The sequence below is a fragment of the Schistocerca cancellata genome, chromosome 3 (assembly GCF_023864275.1).
Source record: "Schistocerca cancellata isolate TAMUIC-IGC-003103 chromosome 3, iqSchCanc2.1, whole genome shotgun sequence".
NCBI lineage: Eukaryota > Metazoa > Arthropoda > Insecta > Orthoptera > Acrididae > Schistocerca > Schistocerca cancellata.
In genome coordinates, this window is record NC_064628.1 from 714,880,373 (window position 1) to 714,899,917 (window position 19,545).

General features: G+C 37.8%; 1 protein-coding gene across 1 annotated transcript in view; it reads right to left on the reverse strand.

The window, feature by feature from the left end:
- Nucleotides 1-11,494, reverse strand: part of LOC126176534 (intermembrane lipid transfer protein VPS13B) — a 238,167-nt gene extending 226,673 nt beyond the window's left edge. Inside the window, exon 1 of the mRNA XM_049923691.1 lies at nt 11,258-11,494. The gene's annotated coding sequence lies outside the window, so the exon portion shown is untranslated. The remainder of the gene's footprint in view (nt 1-11,257) is intronic.
- Nucleotides 11,495-19,545: the final 8,051 nt, after the last annotated feature.

Below are 19,545 nucleotides of genomic sequence, written 5' to 3' on the forward strand. Positions count from 1 at the left end.
ATCCTACCATGTCATTTTGGTGTTTCACTTTTTACTCCAGCAGTGTATTTTTGGGTCCAATTAGTACAACTGCCCAATTAATTAATATGTAGCCACCTCGTAAAATAATCTATTATGTCACAATAACTTACATAGACAAGGTCATGCTGAAATGTGATGCCTTGGAATTTATTTATGTTAAAACTCTTAAAGGCTTTTTAAATTAAAAAAAAAATGTTACTAACACTCTACATCTTTATCCTACATCTTTATCTCTCAACACAGTTACCCTGGCGACAAACACATTTCTCCCAACAATAGACCAGTTTGTTAATAATGTCACTGTACAACACTTGACTACCTCTGCTTTCACTGCTTCATCACTCAAAATGAAGTATTTGAATGTGGTCTTTAAGTTCTCGAAACAAATGAAAATCAGATGAGGTCAAGTCGAGACCATATGGAGAGTGATCGATGACAGAAAACTCATGGTGTCAGATTGTTGCAGATCTCACAGCGCTCACATGTGGTCTGGCACTGCCATGCTGAAGCAGCGGGCGCTCCATGTGTGGGCGAACTCTTATGCAGTTAGAAACTCAATCACAGCACACTGTTTCTCAAGCACCAACATAGTTATGTTACACACTGCCATGTTATATGCTACAATTCGGAGCCCTCCAGTGGCAGAGGGTTGCAACTTGCATCAACAAAATGGGAACGTCAACCAAGTAATATGAATGACATGTAATATCTCAATGAACACGGAGATATTTTGAACAGATGTCAGCTGAAGACGGGCTTTGTTGATGCTGCAAATTTTGCAATTTTGACTGAGATAAACTGATGCTGCAGTGTTCATCTTCACCATGCCAGTGCAGAAGTTGTCACAGGATAAGCTGATTAAAAAATCCATGCAATTTGCACCATTATTTATACGTTAAAGCCGACTTTGGAATTTTCCTTTGTGTGAGGCAATGTGTGCCAGATTCATATGCCGATTTGAAATTCTAGACTCGCATATCTTGCTGTTAACATCATCACTTCTGTATAACCTTTCTTTGATTGTGTCAATACTCGTTTGTATTGTTATATAGTGTGGAATTTCGAACATTTGCGAGTGCCGACATAACCTGTAATTTTATTGTCAACTGTAGGCTTAAACTTATTAGTGTTATTTTACAGTTTTTGAAACAGCAGGCCTATCCTCCTTCAAAATAATCATTCTTTAATTTCACTGCATAATTATGTGGGAAATATGTTATTTCTGATAATTTTTGGATTCTTACAAAACTATATTTTTGAAAACATTCACAAATTACTGGTGCAACTGTTTTGCATAAATTATTTCATAGCAAATCAGGGTTTGCGATTCATGGTTACTGCAAAAGAATAGATCACCCCAAATTTCAGTATATATAAACATACATTTTCAAGAATTTTAGGAAGCTACCATTGTCCTGTGGATACTCTTAATTCGTAGGAATTCGACATTTGTGATTCAATCATCTTCAGCTTGAAGCTCCTTTTTCCATGTTTGCTTTAACAATACATGTGTTTTTGGATGTGGTCCGCCTTTAGCAAAACACAATTTTGTTTTTTATCCCAGTTACTGTAGCAAATACAGTATTGAAACCAACATATTATGATACGGTACATCTAGTTTTCACTTCGAGAGGAGTATATACACTGACAATTTCTAAGGAACTACTTCCTACAGAACTAACACCAACTGCTATGTAACAATCGACAATTGCTACAGAACTCCTTACCAATGATAGTAAAAGGAAATGTACAGGGTGGAATGTGTTAACTGCAGCGAAACCTGTGCATGAACAATCTGTAGGCATTTGACAGCTGGTGCAGTTGTGATGTTTGACGAAGGTAGTTGTTGAACTGATTAGTGTAACATTCAGTGAAGTATGGCAACACCTCTGTGAGACACCGCTTGAGTACTCACGATTGTGGATGAGCAGTTGGACAGCTTGAACCTGGTCAATGTGTCAATACTTTGCTCACAGCAATAAATGTATGCAAAAATGTCATCTTGTGATTGAAAAAGGCCACTAAAGATAGAAATGCTATATGAAGGCATGCCGGTGGTTGTAGATGGATCACCACACTGCAAGAGGGGCATCAATACACAGGCCTAGGCAAAAAGGAACAGACATCTCCTAGGCAGATGACTGCAGACCTCACAACCGCTACCAGTACACATGCCCTTGCCAGCCATTTCAGGGCGATTTAATCAGACTGGTTTGTATGCTCAGAAGCCTGTTAAATGCACATGCCTGTCAATGAGCACCCTTTCTCTGAACCATGCAAGAACTGAAAACTGCCTTGAAAGGAGAGGGAAAATATCCTTCATGGACTGCTCAACAGATTGGTAGCCAGCATGAAAACAGGTGCAAAAATGTGGATTAGAGCCTGAGGAGGGCATATTCCTTATTGTCAGTCCAATATTGACCTTTACGTTGAGACTCTGAACTGCGTCTAACATGAATGTTGTTTATGTCTGTTATCCTACTTTCGCATGTGGTGGAATCTGTACCACTTTTCATTTTAAATACAGGGTTATTACAAATGATTGAAGCGATTTCACAGCTCTACAATAACTTTATTATTTGAGATATTTTCACAATGCTTTGCACACACATACAAAAACTCAAAAAGTTTTTTTAGGCATTCACAAATGTTCGATATGTGCCCCTTTAGTGATTCAGCAGACACCAAGCCGATAATCAAGTTCCTCCCACACTCGGCGCAGCATGTCCCCATCAACGAGTTCGAAAGCATCGTTGATGCGAGCTCGCAGTTCTGGCACGTTTCTTGGTAGAGGAGGTTTAAACACTGAATCTTTCACATAACCCCACAGAAAGAAATCGCATGGGGTTAAGTCGGGAGAGCGTGGAGGCCATGACATGAATTGCTGATCATGATCTCCACCACGACCAATCCATCGGTTTTCCAATCTCCTGTTTAAGAAATGCCGAGCATCATGATGGAAGTGCGGTGGAGCACCATCCTGTTGAAAGATGAAGTCGGCGCTGTCGGTCTCCAGTTCTGGCATGAGCCAATTTTCCACGGGCTACGCGTGAGACTTGCCCGCACGCGTTCAACCGTTTCTTCGCTCACTGCAGGCTGACCCGTTGATTTCCCCTTACAGAGGCATCCAGAAGCTCTAAACTGCGCATACCATCGCCGAATGGAGTTAGCAGTTGGTGGATCTTTGTTGAACTTCGTCCTGAAGTGTCGTTGCACTGTTATGACTGACTGATGGAGTGCATTTCAAGCACGACATATGCTTTCTCGGCTCCTGTCGCCATTTTGTCTCACTGCGCTCTCGAGCGCTCTGGCGGCAGAAACCTGAAGTGTGGCTTCAGCCAAACAAAACTGAGTTTTTCTACGTATCTGTAGTGTGTCGTGACCATACGTCAATGAATGGAGCTACAGTGAATTTATGAAATCGCTTCAATCATTTGTAATAGCCCTGTATATCACACCAGCTCTCTTACATATGTACTGCGTTTCAAGTCGTCCAACACTGCCTGTGATTATTCCCGTCCAACAATGTCTTTGGTCCTCAGCAACTGTCAAGTAGTTTATTATCTGCATGTATTGTAAAATATCTCTATTTTTGAGTTTGTTAATGACTATAAATAACCTCAAAAAGTTGGGGAAACCTGCAACTTTTACCACAGGTTTCATTTATAGAAATGCTGTTTTGTGTATTTGCTTCAATTCTCAAAGGAAATAAGTAATTTTTTACCTCAACAGATTATAAGGTAGTCAGCAAGATTAGTTTAAAGTTATTTGTTCACTGTACTGTAATACATTGCACTACCAACAATGCGGCTCCACTGTGAATGATGTTCTTGAACATGCGATGAGTTGGTTGACATTTGTAAGCAGCTGGAAATCGTCCTGACTACTATCAAATGATTGACAGTTGTTGTGAATTGGTGTGTCTGGAGAGTCATGTACCTGTGGCACCAATACTAAAGGCACCTTTGAGTACTGCCTCTCCTGTGGATTCTGTCTCCTCTACAGGAAGCACAAGTGTCATCACTCAACCTTTTGACTATGACTGGCCTGTCAGTGGTGGCTCTAGGTGTCTTGTACAGGGTAGATGGGGACTAGGTAGGATTCAGGCTGTTATACCGACCCCCCTAACCAACAAGTTCAAGCTGCTGCCTTTCAGTGAAAGTGAAACTGAGCCAACAGGACTCACCTCACCTGTTTTCGGGAAACCTGCTTTGTCCTGTGTCAAGAGGGGACAAATGCAAAAGGGTAGGGTCTATTAATCAATGCCAGTTCAAACATACAGCAAATAATAGAACCCTTTACGGAAATGCCAGCATGAGGCATGTAAGAACACTCAGTGTGTAAGCCTCGGGCCTCATTCAACTTGTTGACGGCTACACTGGCAGCCACTAACAGAACAGGTTGCAATCAGCTGCAGATTGTGGTGCACATTGGAACAAACGATGCCTATCATCTGGGCTCCAAGTTACACTTGGAACTTGGCTTGTCCCAGAGACTGGCAGAGAAGGTTTAAAAGACCAGCTCACTGAACAGAGTTTCAGAGAAGCTCACAATTTACAGCACTGTCTCCAGAACTGATCGTAGCCCCCTGGGTCTGAACTGAGTGGAATGACTGAAGCAAAGACCTCAAGGGGTCTGTAACAAGCTAGCCTGCAACTTCCTGAATTTGCACCGTATAATTGGGACCTGTAGGCCCCCAAAATGGGTCAGGTGTGTGGTATACATCAGAGGCTGCTACCCAGGTAGATGATTGTGTCTAGAGTGCACGGAAGTATTTTTTAGAAGCTGTAAGAAACACAGAGTAAGATCCCTCTTTCCACACACAGGAATATTAAAATCCTGGTAGTTAACTTCAAAGCAGCCATAACAAAGTGCCATAGTTTGAAGTGTTTCTGAAAAGCAATGCAGCTCACATAATACTAGGAAAAGAAAGCTGGTTGAAATCTGAAATTGATAGCAGTGAGATTTTTGTGATAAATTTAAGTGTATATTGAAAAGATAGACTAACGGGAAATGGAGGTGGCGTATTTGTCGCATTAGACAAGAAACTTAAATCTATCGAGATAAAAATTGAAGCTGCATGCAAGATTGACAAGGCAAGTTGTAGTATCAGGGGAGGGCATAAAAAGGTAATTGGATCCTTCTATCATCCACCAGAGTCATCTCCTGATGTAACAGAAAACCTCATTTTGCTGGTATATAAGTTCTCCAATCATACTGTAAGCATCAGTAGATACTTTAATCATCCAACAATTAATTGGGAAAATTGCAGTTTTGTTTGTGGTAGGCATGATAATGCATTCTGTGAAACGTTACTAAATGCCTTCTCTGAAAACTACCTAGAACAAATAGTTAGGAACTCCACTCATGATGGAAATACATTGGATCTAATCGCAATGAATAGACCTGACGTCTTTGAGGACGTCCACATCAAAACTAATATCAGTGACCATACAGGTTTGTGGTAACAATGATTACCAAAGTACAAAGGACAACTAAACCAAGCAGGAAGATATATATATTCAGTATGCTAGAGGAAAAAATCAGTAGTGTCATACTTCAATGAGGAGCTTGAAACTTTCAGCACAAAGCAGGAGCATCTACAGGAACTATGGCTCAAGTTTAAAAGAGTAGTTGACCATGCACTGGATAGATATGTATCCAGTAGAACAGTTCCTAATGGGAGGGAAGCTCCATGGTATACAGTCATTGTAATGAAACTTCTAAAGAAACAGAGATTACTGCATGATAGATGTAAAACAAAGTGTCGGACTATAAACAGAGAGATGTTTAATGAAATGTATTTTGCTATCAAGAGAGCAATGCATGATGCCTTCAATGACTACAGTAGCAAATTATTGTCAAGCAATCTTTTGCAGAACCCAAAGAAATTCTGATCACATGTAACGGCTGTTAGTGGCACCAAAGTTAGAGTCCAGTCACTTGCAAATGAGACAGGAGCTTAAATTGGGGGTAGTAAAGCCAAAGCTAAAGCTAAAGTGCTTGACTTCATTTTCAGATGTTCTTTTGCAAAGGAAAATCTATGAGAATTGCCCCAATTTAGTCTTTGTGCCACTGAAAAGACGACAGCAGTAAGTGTTCATGTCAATGTTATTGAGAAACAGCTGAAATCATTAAAACTGTACAAAGAGCCAAGCCCCAATGGAATCCCTATCAGATTTTGTACTGAGTTTGCGCCTAAATTATCCCTACTACAATCTATAGTAGATACCTCAAACAGAAAACCATGTCCAGTGGTTGCAAGAGGCCACAGGTCACACTCATTTACAAAAAGTGATCTACAAAACTACTGTCCAATATTCTTGAAATCAGTTTGTTGCAGAAGCTTAGAAAATATTCTCAGCTCAAACACAGTGAGATGCCTCAAACAGAATGATCTGCTCTATGCCAACCAGCGTGGATTCCAAAAACATCGAGAATGTGAAACCCAACTCACACTTTTCTCATATGACATACTGAAAGCTTTGGATCACAGCAGTTAAGTAGATGCAGTATTTTTGATTTCTGAAAAGCATTTTACTCAGCAACAAATGCCATATGGGGTATAACGCGAAATTTGTGACCGGACTGAGGATTTTTTTGCTGAGGAGAATTCAACGTGCCATCTTGTGTTGAGAGTCATCATCAGATGTGGAGGTAGCTTCGGGTGTGTTCCAGGGAAGTGTTTTGGGTGCTGTTTATGTTGTATATTCATGACATTGAGGACAACATCTGCAGATGATGCAGTTACTTATAATGAAGTACTGTCTGAATTCAGTTGAATCTTGATCAAATATCAAGTTGGCACAAAGCTTGGCAACTTGTTACAAGTGTTCAGAAATGTAAAACGGTGCTCTTAACAAAATAAAAAACATAGCATCCTACGCCTTTAATATCAATGTGCCACAGATAGAATCAGCCAGCTCATACAAATATCTGGGTTTAATAATTTGCACGGGTATGAAATGTAATGATCATTTAGGCTCAGTCATGGGTAAAGCAGGTTGCAGACTTCGGTTTATTGGTAGTGTACTTGGGAAATGCATCCAGTCTACAAAGGAGATTGTTTAGAAATTACTCATGCATACCTTTCTAGAATATTGCTCAATAGTGTGTTGGACCTAACAGGAGACATTGAATGTACACAGAAGGGCAGCAGGAATAGGCACATGTTTGTCTGACCCATAGGGGGGGGGGGGGGGGGGGGGTGTCACAGTGATGCTGAAGAAATTGAACTGGCAGACTCTATGAAGATAGACATAAACTATCCCGAGACAGCCTATTCACAAAGTTTCAAGAACTGGCTTTAAATGATGACTCTAGGAATATACTAATAACCACCAACATATCAGTCACATTATAATTGGGGGACAAGAGTAGACTGTTGACAGCATGCACAGGGCTTTTAAACAGTGATTCTTCCTGTTCTCTATATGTGAATGAAATAGGGAGAAACCTTAATAATTTAACTGGCACAATGCCATGTGCTTACGGTTATTTGCAGAGTGTAGATGTATAATGGACTAAGAAATTGAGAAGCATTACTTTTCAGTATGCCCTCACATAAATAAAATATTCCCATTGCCAGCTTTGGTAAACAGTTGCCATCTTCAGATGTGACACAGTCCAGAAAGAGAACATTTAATCAACATAATATGTAATGTGCATACTCTCATGTGGCACAAAGTAAGAGCTCTAATGAAGGCATACCATCTTTGCACCATTTGGGTAACAAACACTTACCCTGACCTCTTGAAACATTATGAAAAAAGTACTTAGCCAAATGTCAATTATCTGCCTTTTTACAACTGAAAACATTTCCGATCTGTGTATCCAGTCACAGAAGCCTACCGACCACTTTATTGACATTATGTTAGTAACTGCCAAAAGTTCACTGATATAACTGGCAATTTTTAGACAGCAGGTCATTATAATTCATTTTGATCCTACAGATCTGAATCATGTGTAGTCCTGCTTGTCCAAGGAAGACAAATGCAGTAGAGTTTGGACACTACTTGATTGAATCAACAATTACCATATAAAGTTTTACACAGAATTCAAACCACAGTAGGACTACAAACAATCACACAAATAAGTGAAATGTCAGCAGTTTTATGCACCAAAGTCACACTTCCACCCACTATAGCAGAACAAGCCACACTAAAACCAATATGTTTTGAAGATATCTTTAATGTGGCATATCACTTAAAGGACATATTTTCATAATATGCAAGTATAAATATGAAAGTGCCAAATACAGCAAGTTAGCTTTGAGAGTGTGCTGAAATCAAGGTGGTAGCTGCTTGACATGCATCTGTCAGCCAATACAGAACAGACAAGTCAGTCAATCATACAGGACCTCAGGCTAAGTCACACATCTTTTTTTTTTTTTTTTTTTTTTTTTTTTTAAAGACAACTAAATAATTGTGACAAGCAAGATATAAATGTGTGCTATGAGTGGCTGATGAGATCATGTGTCCTGTGCTGTGACTGGCTGACAGAAGCAAATTGAGCATATAATACCTTTGCCCATGAAGCACTGCCACAAAAACATAGGTACAGAATATTATCAAAGCAATGTATGTTACCCTAGACAACTACCTAAGCATCAAATGAATGAGATAAATGTTTAAAATTCCACAAATGAGGTGGTAATTAGAGACAGATCAGAATATCAACAAACTTCAGATACTGCTACAGAACATAAATATTGCTAACATCATGGCAATAAATAAATCCCTGAATGTACCATTCTCTCCATGAAGTGGAATGTGAATCGGCACTACTTGGAGGGCCCAAGATATTTAACAAAGTTATTGGAAAAATTAATGAGAGAACCAGTGCACACAGTATAAACCAATGTACCATTTTTTAATCCACTAAATACAGTTTGGTCTTGTGCATATTTATGCTGCATTCAACCACTTTAATATTAGGGGCCTATGTCCTTCAGGCCTGAGTACTTTCCTAAATAAGACTGTGTTTATAATAAACAAAGAGGCAAACAGGAAAATTCTACAACTCTTGGGTCCTTGTCCACATTATTATTATCACTAAAAATGTGAAAACACACAGTATGATTCCACAGAAAATCTTAACAAACAGTATTTTGAAAACCAACATAAATTTCACTTACCATCAACAACACTCCATACACAATTAAGTCACTCAAGAACTGATGAGGGAAGAAAGGTCAAGGTTTATTGTCCTGTTGGTGAAGACATCATCATAAATGTAGCAAAGGTAAGAATGGCATGGCTGTAGAATTTTCATGGGAACCATCGTGTCACTTGCCTCAGGGCATTCACAGAAAACATAAATTTTGGTAAACGGATGAGGACTTGTACTAAATTCATGCTGAGTGTGCATCCTGTGTCGTATCAACAGGCAACCGCACTTGGTACTAAGCAGCAGCCAAACAATCACAGCTTCTCTATAGCAACACCATAAATGTTGGCAGCTAATGCAATATTGCATCATGATTTACTTTGTATATCCTCTGCTGTAAGAACCGTATTTGAAATTGTGTGGCAAAATTTTTTGTGGAGAAAGAGTCAGTCCCAAATTGCTCTTCAATAGTGGATATGACTGCCATGTAGAACAACTGAACGTCTAAACTCTTTTGACAAGAAACAAGACCATCCAGTAAATCACATTCCCTAAGAAGACACACTATTATCATCCAGCCAGGCATCCTTTGGAAATTAATTTTCAGGTAATATGATAAAGTTCACAGATAATACTTTAATAATCTCTAGAATCACAAATAATCAACTGTTCCTTATCCCAAATTTTACAGCCATTAAGGCTAGAATACTGTAATGCAAGTGACAGGAATGAAACAGTTCGAGTCGATGACATTGCTATCCCGAGAAAAAGTGAGGAAGGATTGCAGGACCAGCTGAATGTAATAAACAGTTCAATGAACACACACTATGGATGAGGGCAAACCAAAGAAACACTAAAGTAATGATGGGTAGCAGAAATGAGATTAGTGATAAACGTAAGATCAGAATTGGGAACCACAAAGTAGACAAAGCGAAAAATGTGAAGACTGGGAAAGAAGAAAAAATGTTTGAGATATGATGCTATAGAAGAATACTGAATATTAAGTGGACTGATAAGACAAGAAATGAGGTTTAGAACTGGTGGGGAGAGGAACATGTGGAAAGCATTGACAAGAACAAGAGACAGGATGATGGTACATGTGTTATGACATCAAGGATTAACTTAAACAATATCTGGGGGAGTTGTAGACAGTAAAAGCTGTAGGGGAAGGGAAGAATATAGATTATAAATAAAAAACTGTTCACTGGGCATATTTCAGACCAAACTATTTCATCACAACACCACAAGATACGGCATGCACTATGGTCCAAGTCTCAATAAAATATCTTTCTGCTCTTTAGAAATATCAAACATCTAACACAGAGCACACATCAGTATTTTTTATATGTGATTTGTGGATTATGGAGAGCTGTTGGAGTCCATTAACTAGTTTATGAACCACACAATGAAATGACATCTTGTATGGCATAGATGCCAATACTATATCGTTAGATGAGAATGGGCAAGAGGACACAATAAAGAATTTATTTTTAATTGCTTTTGACATCATTAGATACAGAAAATCAGTTTAGACACAGAGACAAAGCAAACACGACCCTTCGTTCAGTATACTCAGTATACAATAATGTTGCTGATTATTGTACAGCATTAACACTATTATTCTGATCAGATTAGTGCATCTACGAGGAACTTTTATATCTACAAATTTTTCAATCAATACCAGCAGCTATTAATAGAGAATTGGCACAATGAGAAAAAAATATCATAATTTTCGTTTAGGATACATGGATGAAAGGAAAATAACATAAAATATATAACGACAGACTAGCTACACATTCTTCAGGGGAAAACCGAAAGTAATTCGACCACGAAAAAACAAACTGTCAAATTCACGGCTGACAGTGTGCTACGGGTGGCAAGTTCAAACAAAATAATTACAAGGTGAGCGACATTGTACTAGTATTACCTCTCATACGCTATTAAAATTTAGTTAACTTACGATGCGTGGTACTGGCTTTATGGACATTATTTTACAAACATAATGTTATTTTTGTAAATAAAAGGCACAACAAAACAAAATTTCCTTATTAAAGAACCAATTATAGGAAGTAAAACTTTCTGTTTAATCTATTACTTCTACGAAGCGCAGCATGGTTTATCACCGTACCTTCGCTGCTGTCAAGCAGTTACTTGACACGTAACGCCCACATCAACAACCGGCTCCACAACGAATACAGTCTGACGTCTGTAATACAGTCTGACGTCTATATTCGTCCATCACTATTTTGGAACACGATTAATTTTTTGGGTGGCTGAGTTTGTTCATCGTGACGCAAATAAAAATATTTTTAAACGGTAGTAAAAGTAAACAGAATAACATGCTACATGTCACAAACAGCTTATATTGGCCATCTTTGCCGTAACAAAGACTTTAGTGCTGCCAACGTTGTTGCAGTCGCCAGCAAAACTTGCAATGTTGAGACAATCAAGTTAAGGAAGCGAAAAGACATTTTATGCAGCATTTCCGTAATTTTAGTCGTCATAAAAACTTTGCAACATAGTGAATATAACGAATACATAATTTATTGATACAAACTATCAGTAAATCTCACATTTTTAGAGAGTAACATTCACAGGTCTAAGTGCTGTAGAATTTAATAAAGAAACAGGAAAGAAAAATTTATAGGTTACATCTAATACAGAAGATAATATTTACCAAAAAATAAATCCGTCACAGCGAAGCTAATTGATGACAGTAAAAAGTGTTCCACTTGTGCTAATACATGTGATAACCTTCCCAAGAAACCTGTCCTCGACTCTTTGGCTGCGAAAAGATAGGGCTTAACTAAGAACTACTCACATTTGTGTAATAGGATTCTACGTCTAAGTCTTTATTGCTGCTTCAATCATCCAGTCAATTTTTACAGTTTTTATTGAGGAGTAATACAGGAAAGAACCTTTGTATCGGTTAAGGAGGATTCGCACTATAGGGAACAGAACGTCATATCACATCACGTCAAAACATCCCACAATGCATTCCAAACAGAGGCATCCACGAAGGCCACAATGGCGCACAACTTCACGTCACATCATAGCCAAGGTTATTCGGGAAGAAAGTTCTGACGTTGACGTTGTTTGGGGGAAATGTGTCGATCGAAGTTATCCAAAATTAGCCACGCTAACTAATGTTTCAGTTGTTTATTTTGTGTTTTTTCTTCTTTTTAGTCTTTTTTTATTATTTTACTTTGTTTTCGTGACAAATAACAAATGTTCCAGGAGACTAGGATATTTTTAAAGAGAAAAATTATGTAGGTTTTACAATAACAGAACTGAATTGACACCTAGACAGAGCAGAGGAAAGTGCCCGAAAGCGGACCCCTCTCCTACAGTGGACCTCCTAGTCTCCTGTCTCTGCAGTCTCCTGATCTCTAGCGGCACCAACTGTGAACACTAACTTACGCTTCTACCCGTCTGTAGTAGAGCGCACCAGTCGCCCACTTCACTCATTGTTCGTTTGTCCGCCATTACGTATTCTGACAGTGGTTGAAGTTTTCGCACTGTGCTACATTTTTCATTATTTCTCCAAGGTATAGGAAGGTAAGCGTTTCGACCTGTATATATTCTTAAATGGTAAGGTTCAAGGTCTTTGTTTATCACTAAACCGATTCATTTAGATGTTTGGTTAAAAATTGATGCCGTTAACAAAATGTAGGCTATTGTTGCCAAAACTGGACCCCACTTTGTTGCCTAAACTGGACCCCTTATACTTTCATGTTTGAAGTCTACCTGTATTTGTGCACAGTCTTATTCTCTTGGAATTGTGTTTCAGATTCCAAGAGGATAATGGGGAAGGTTGACCAAAGAAAGTGGAGTCTCTCTAAATTGACTAAAGATACTGATGCAGTTCAGAAAAAGAAGATGGGTTGGAAGAAGGCCAGTAAAGTGTTTAATGTTCCAAAAACAACACTCATGATGTTGTCCAACACAAAGTATGGCACACCTGAGGAAGCGACAAAAGCCACAAGAGGGAGACCTACAGTTTTGGGTAAAAAACTTGAGGATAAACTTGTTCACTGTTGTCTTGCTATGGAAGCATCTTTCTTTGGGATTACTCGTAACGATTTACGAAGAATGGCCGAGCAATTAGCAGAGCGATATGACATTCAACATCCTTTCAAAGATAAAAACTATTTCTTAAGCGCCACAAGGATAAACTGTCAGAGAGGAAGCCTACTGGAACATTCTATGCTAGGGCTTGTGGATTTAGCAAGGAAAACACAGAGAAATTCCAAAACCTTCTAGAAAATCTTTATGACAGGTTTAAATTCACTCCTGACAGAATTTACAACGTTGATGAGTGCGGCATTACTGTGGTACAGTCAAAAGTAGCGAAAGTAATTAGCCTCAAAGGTAAAAAGCAGATAGCCTCATTAACATCTGGAGAACATGGAGCTCTTATAACAATCGTTGCTTGCATGAGTGTTAGTGGATCATTCATGCCTCCTTTAGTGATTTTGCCGAGGAAAAATATGAGTGAACAGTTGAAAAAAACGTGCTCCAGCAGCGCACCCTTCAGGTTGGATTCAAATCAACTTATTTACTCAGTGGTTTCGACACTTTATTGAATTCGCCAAACCTACAGAGGAAAAACCAGTGCTGTTGCTCTTGGATGGCCATTTTAGCCACACACACAATACTGATGTGATCGACTTGGCAAAATCAAATCATGTCACCATTGTCTCATTGACACCTCACTGCTCACACAAACTGCAACCTTTGGACAAAACTGTCATGGGTTGTCTCAAAGTTTACTACAGCGAGGAAATCAGGCAGTGGTTAAGGCACAATGAACGTGCTGTCAGTGCTTATGATGTAATGGAAATCTTTGGGAAAGCCTATATTAGATGCCAAACAGCCCAAATAGCAACAGCCCAATTAAAGCAATAGGAATATACCCGTTGAACAAAAACCTGTTCTCAGATGCTGAATACATTGAAGAAGCCAATAAAAAACGAGATTCATCTTCCTATGAAGCTGTGTCAAGCAAACAGTTAGCAGGGAATCAGGGGTTTTCAGAGGATAGAGAAGAATGTGACGACGTAAATCAACCATCAACTTCGAAAAGACTGGGTGTTCCGCTATCATCAGTTACCCTTGAAGATCCTCAGGGCACAACATCTTCTGAGACAAGTCCATTCGACATCACTCCCATTCCAAAAATTAAAAAGAGCACCTTGAATAGGGGACGAAAGGCCTGCAGTTATACAGTCATCACATCACATCTACACATTATAAAGCGCAGTTGGTTGAAGCTCAAATAGGTGAAGAGGCCAAGGAAGCTGAACAGCAAGCACGGGGTCATGCTCAAGGACTGAAAAGCAAATCCAGTTGGGGGTGTGGTTCAGCAGCAAAGCCCTTGAATAAAGGGAAGAAACTCGTGAAGAAACGTTTAAACTTCGAGAAAAATGAGAAGGAATCTAGCACTGAAGATGAAAACAGCGTGTCCCTTGGAACATCTGAATTGGAGTTTCTCCCAGGAGTTACCCCATCAAATGATTATGATGCATGGTTTATGTTCTGTGGCAGGAAATTTTCTGAATACTCTAAAGGGGAACTTTGGGTTATGCGCTCATGTTGGGGCCATGTAGATTGCTCTGGGGCTGAAGGGGATGTGTACATTTGCGACTTTTGTTGCTGAACTATCTCATTTTGTCATCTACATTTTATGGTTTAATTGTTGAATATATTTTGTAATTTTCAAAATTAAATCCTGAAATTGTTGTGTAAAACTTATAATTTGAATCTAGTTTATGTTCTTATTGATATAATGCACTTTTCTAATTTTGTTTACTGTTTTTTTCGTTTTTTTACAAGGGGTCCACCTTTGGCAACTAGTTTTCCAATTCGCAAAGTCCAAGGCTCTCAATTATATTTTTTTTAAATACTAATTTTTAATTATATTTTCTGAAAGTAAACTGTAAATGGTACACAATATTACAAAGTATATAACAAATGCTTTTGAAAGATAATTTTCTACATTTTCCTATCATTTAAAAGTTAAAAACAAAATGGGGGTCCGCTTTTGAGCACTTTCCTCTATAAATAATAACAATAAACTAATGAAGCAATTTTCATTAAATAACATTTATTATGCGAAAAAGATCAGCTCCACTGAAGGAGAAAAATAAAACTGTTTATAATGTTATTCGTTACATAGGATATAAATTCGTTAAATAAAGACATGGTTGGTGACTTAGACTATATATGAAATAAAGTGTTTTGGCTGTACACCATTAACAATTTATTGTTTGATGTGTTTGTATGTATATATTTTCATGAGCAAATAGATGTCAATGTTTTGAAATATTGTTTCATTTCGCAGAAATTTACAACATATAACTGATCAAGAATTTCCGTTGTGAAGTTTTCTTCGGCAATTAATCAACTTTATCGTCATTAATTCAATTCCTATACTATATTCGAGTTTTTGGAGCCCATATGGTATATCATAATCTTACTTTCATCTCTTTGTACCTGGCTAAATCTGTCCTCACACGGTGCAATGCAGATATTGTTGATGTAGAAGTGGAAGAGAAATCCAATCTCAGGAGACACAGCATCCATGTCACATGAAATGTGCTAGAAAACGTGACTTTGAACTGTAGCGCTCAGTCTTGGTAATAGTCAGCTGTACCTGGCTCCCAAACCACACAGCCTGTTACCGAAAATGGACACACATAAAATTCCTACATCAGCTCTTTTAAAATGCACAGTTTCTCTCTCACGCATATGCTATTTATAGAGCCTATTCGAAATTCATGAACATGTTACAACACAAACAGGAAAGGTGTGTGTCCAAGCAGTAAGGACATTGGCTTACAAAACTTTACAAATTTGGACAAATTCACTCCTGAGAGAAAGTACACTTACATTTACCTAACATCGAAGAATATAGAAAAAGTTTCTATTAATTTAATAGGAAAGTCCCACAACCTTTTAGAAAACGTGAAGGTAAAACAAAAAACTTGGATATAGCAAGACATGAATTAGGTATACATAGCCTCATAACTCAGCTCCTCTACCAACTACACTACTCTCAACTTCTGCAACAACCAGCTACATATTTTATGTCACAATCTTCTGAAAGCTTTAATAGGCTATATGTTATTTACCGATATTTAATTATAATAAATCTTACCAAGACCGACGCATTTTTGATGAATCTTGAATTTGCTGCTGCCTTAAAATGTTGTGCTTTCATTGCATGCAAGGTATCACAAGAAAATAACAAAATACGAAAATTATTTAACCACCAATATGACATTTCCAGGCATTTTATTAAAGCAGATCGTACCAATAACAACGCGTTTTCGAGAAATCCTCAATTATCTGATGGTTAGAAACAGCATATATTCATAGGATATAAGTTATAAACCCCACCGGATATGGACTTCAACTGAAAACGTCAAAGTTAGAAAATGTCGTGATAGGTCCCAGATGCTGTTTGGGGAGTTACTTAATTTTCTAACCAAATATTGTACTTTTGTGTGGAACAGTCATAATTTGCTAATAGCACCAACTGGAATGCTGTTCCATTTACAAAAGATTTTAATGAGGGTCAACAGTAATGTTAAATCTTTAAAGTCACAAATAAATTTCCATTTCACCATAATATTTACACTCAATGATAAAAGTAAATAAAATTATCATTAAACTGGAGTGAAAAATACCTTTACAGTATTGAGTGCTCCGCAGTAATATGGACCTTAGCATGTTCAAACTCTCAGTTACAATACTTTTTAATGCTTTAGTCACCCCAGATGGTGGTGTGTTACTCGGTTACAAGTAAGCGATTATTTGGGGTTGCTAAATGCTAGAATTATCTTCATATCACACTGTTTGAGAACATCTTGCCACTTTACAAAGTATTTATTTACTTAGTTGAAGACTAATCCCATTATTTTGGCATTACGCTAAACTTTTCATGTGCATAAATGAATGATTGAAGATTTGTGCTGTCAAATAGAACCGGAGCAAACTGAGAGCAGATGCACCCATCAGCAGTTTTTGTAGTTCATGTATGGTGGCGAGGGAAGCACAATCCTATAGGAAAATTAAATGCCTTTTAACTTTCGTAACCTACATGTAAAGGCGGCCAATGTGCAAGTAGGGTGTTTCCACATATAAATTGACTATGCAAGTGGTGGTGGGGGAACGTAAGTGTAAGTAATTCATTCCTGTGAAAACTCAGTTTTGCGCTGTACATTGATATGAAGCCATAGAATTATTAAAATTTGTATCCTTGTTAGAAATGAGTGTGAAAATTAAATGGGTAGTTCAAGTTGTATTGGAGATTAAAATTATTCGAGTACAAGTTTTCTGAAGGAAAAATACGATACAGTTGTGGATAGGAAGATAATTAAAATTGGACCATACGAAAATAAATCAAAGACTAAAAAATCAGAGCAAAATACAAATGCAGAGGATGTACCTGAAAAAATATTAAACTAGAACCGAAAGTGAAAACTCACTGAATGGTAAAATAATCTTGAACTGATATCTTGTCACACTTTCGCTCCTACTTGTAAAAAACGAACCCTACATTCTTGAACAGATATTTATAACTTCTAATATTTTAATATAGATTTTATGCAGAACACTATGTTCATTTAAGATAGACTGGATTACTCATTGTCAGCAGAAGTTGTGAACTAAACATCCTTTTATTTTGTTCTACAGATTATTTTCGTTGTCTCTCATACCCTTCTAATCACTAGGCCAATACTCGTATGTTAATCCCTGGAAATGTTGTTGAGTTCAGGAACAGTTGCCTCATATCCCTGCTAGGGTGTGGTAGGGACTTCTTTGTAGCTAGTGGAGTAATGTTAGATGTCCAAAAACATTAGCAGAGCATTGTTTACGATTGCTTCTTGTTCTTAATTTCCGTGGTGGGCATGCAACGTTTATCCTGAATAGTAAATGATACAGTGCTTTTGCGAATAACACAGTGTCAGAAACATGATTTCAGATGTTTGTCTAGTATTAAACACATATCTGATCCAATAACACGACGCATTTGGTCTCATTGACGTAACTTTTTGTTATACTTCTCGAATGACCTAGAAGAGAGGTATGAGATATGAAAGGTAGCTATCATAATCCAGCACTCTCCTTAACATGGACACACGAAACTGATGTTTTCCCTATGTTCTCTTCCCGAAAATGCTGAAAACAGATTTTTCTATGTCTGGTCAGTTTCCAATATTTCTTTCTCACAATGTCTACACAGAGAGCTTTTAGACATGGACTGATTTGAAATCTGAAGTGAAACGACAGAAATAAAAGCAGTACAATGAAAGTAAACAGCACAACTAAAATTCATATACGTAAAAGAAAATATCGCTTGGGTAAGTCCATTTACAAATGGAATGTGATTCTTTTACACCTTAGACTACAATCAGAATGAGTAGTACACCAGTAAATGAGGCAAGCTGGCATTTTTTATCAAAAACCTTCCATGATTCAACACAATCCATGCATCAGAAGATAACATTTTGGGTGAATGACCTGATGGATGTCAACTTATGGTTAGTGATGTCATAACAGTTTCCCCTTTTCACATGAAAAAATGGCCCCTCAACAGGAAATAGCAGTAAGAGAGTCATAAAACTTGTCCTGTATGAGGCCAGCTTTGTAAATCCTCTACCACTTGGTGGTGATGTTGCGTGATGGCCTGTTCCATTTTGTTGACATCTAGTTTGCGCTGGCCATTATCTGTCTAAAATCAATCCAAACATATACACAGAAATAGAAGTGGTAAATTACGATCTTAAAAGTAGTTTTGAGTGGTTTTCTGAGAAAGGCTCACTCTCAGTTTAAAAAATACACATTTTCAGTTCTGCTCATTCAGAGATACATCACCAATGAAAAGTGTGAGGAAATAATAACTAGGTTGGAGAGTTCAAAACTTTTAGATGTTCACATTTATGAGAATTTAAACTGGACAAAACTCATTTTGGAACTCCTGAAACGACTTAGTTTGCATGTTGAATCGTTGTAAAACTTTGGGACGGACAAATCAATAAGCTGACATATTTTGCTTATTTTTATTCAATAATGTCATATGGAATAATGTTCTGGAGTAACTCATTTTTAAGAAAGAAACCATTCATTGCTCAAAAACGAGTTGCTCACCCATATCATTTTGTAAATATCTGCTTAAGGAGTTGAGCATTTTGACTATTCCTCACAGTACATTTATTCTCTCATGGTGTTTCTTGTAAATAATCTACTGAAGTTCAAAGGAACAATGATGCACATAGTTCCAACACAGAATCAGAAGAAAAAATTGACATTCATTATTCCACTTTACAGTTGTTTTAGCACAGAAAGGAATGCACAATTTTTGATCATTTACCAGTGTTATGAAATGCCTGACAGAAAAGTTAAATTCGA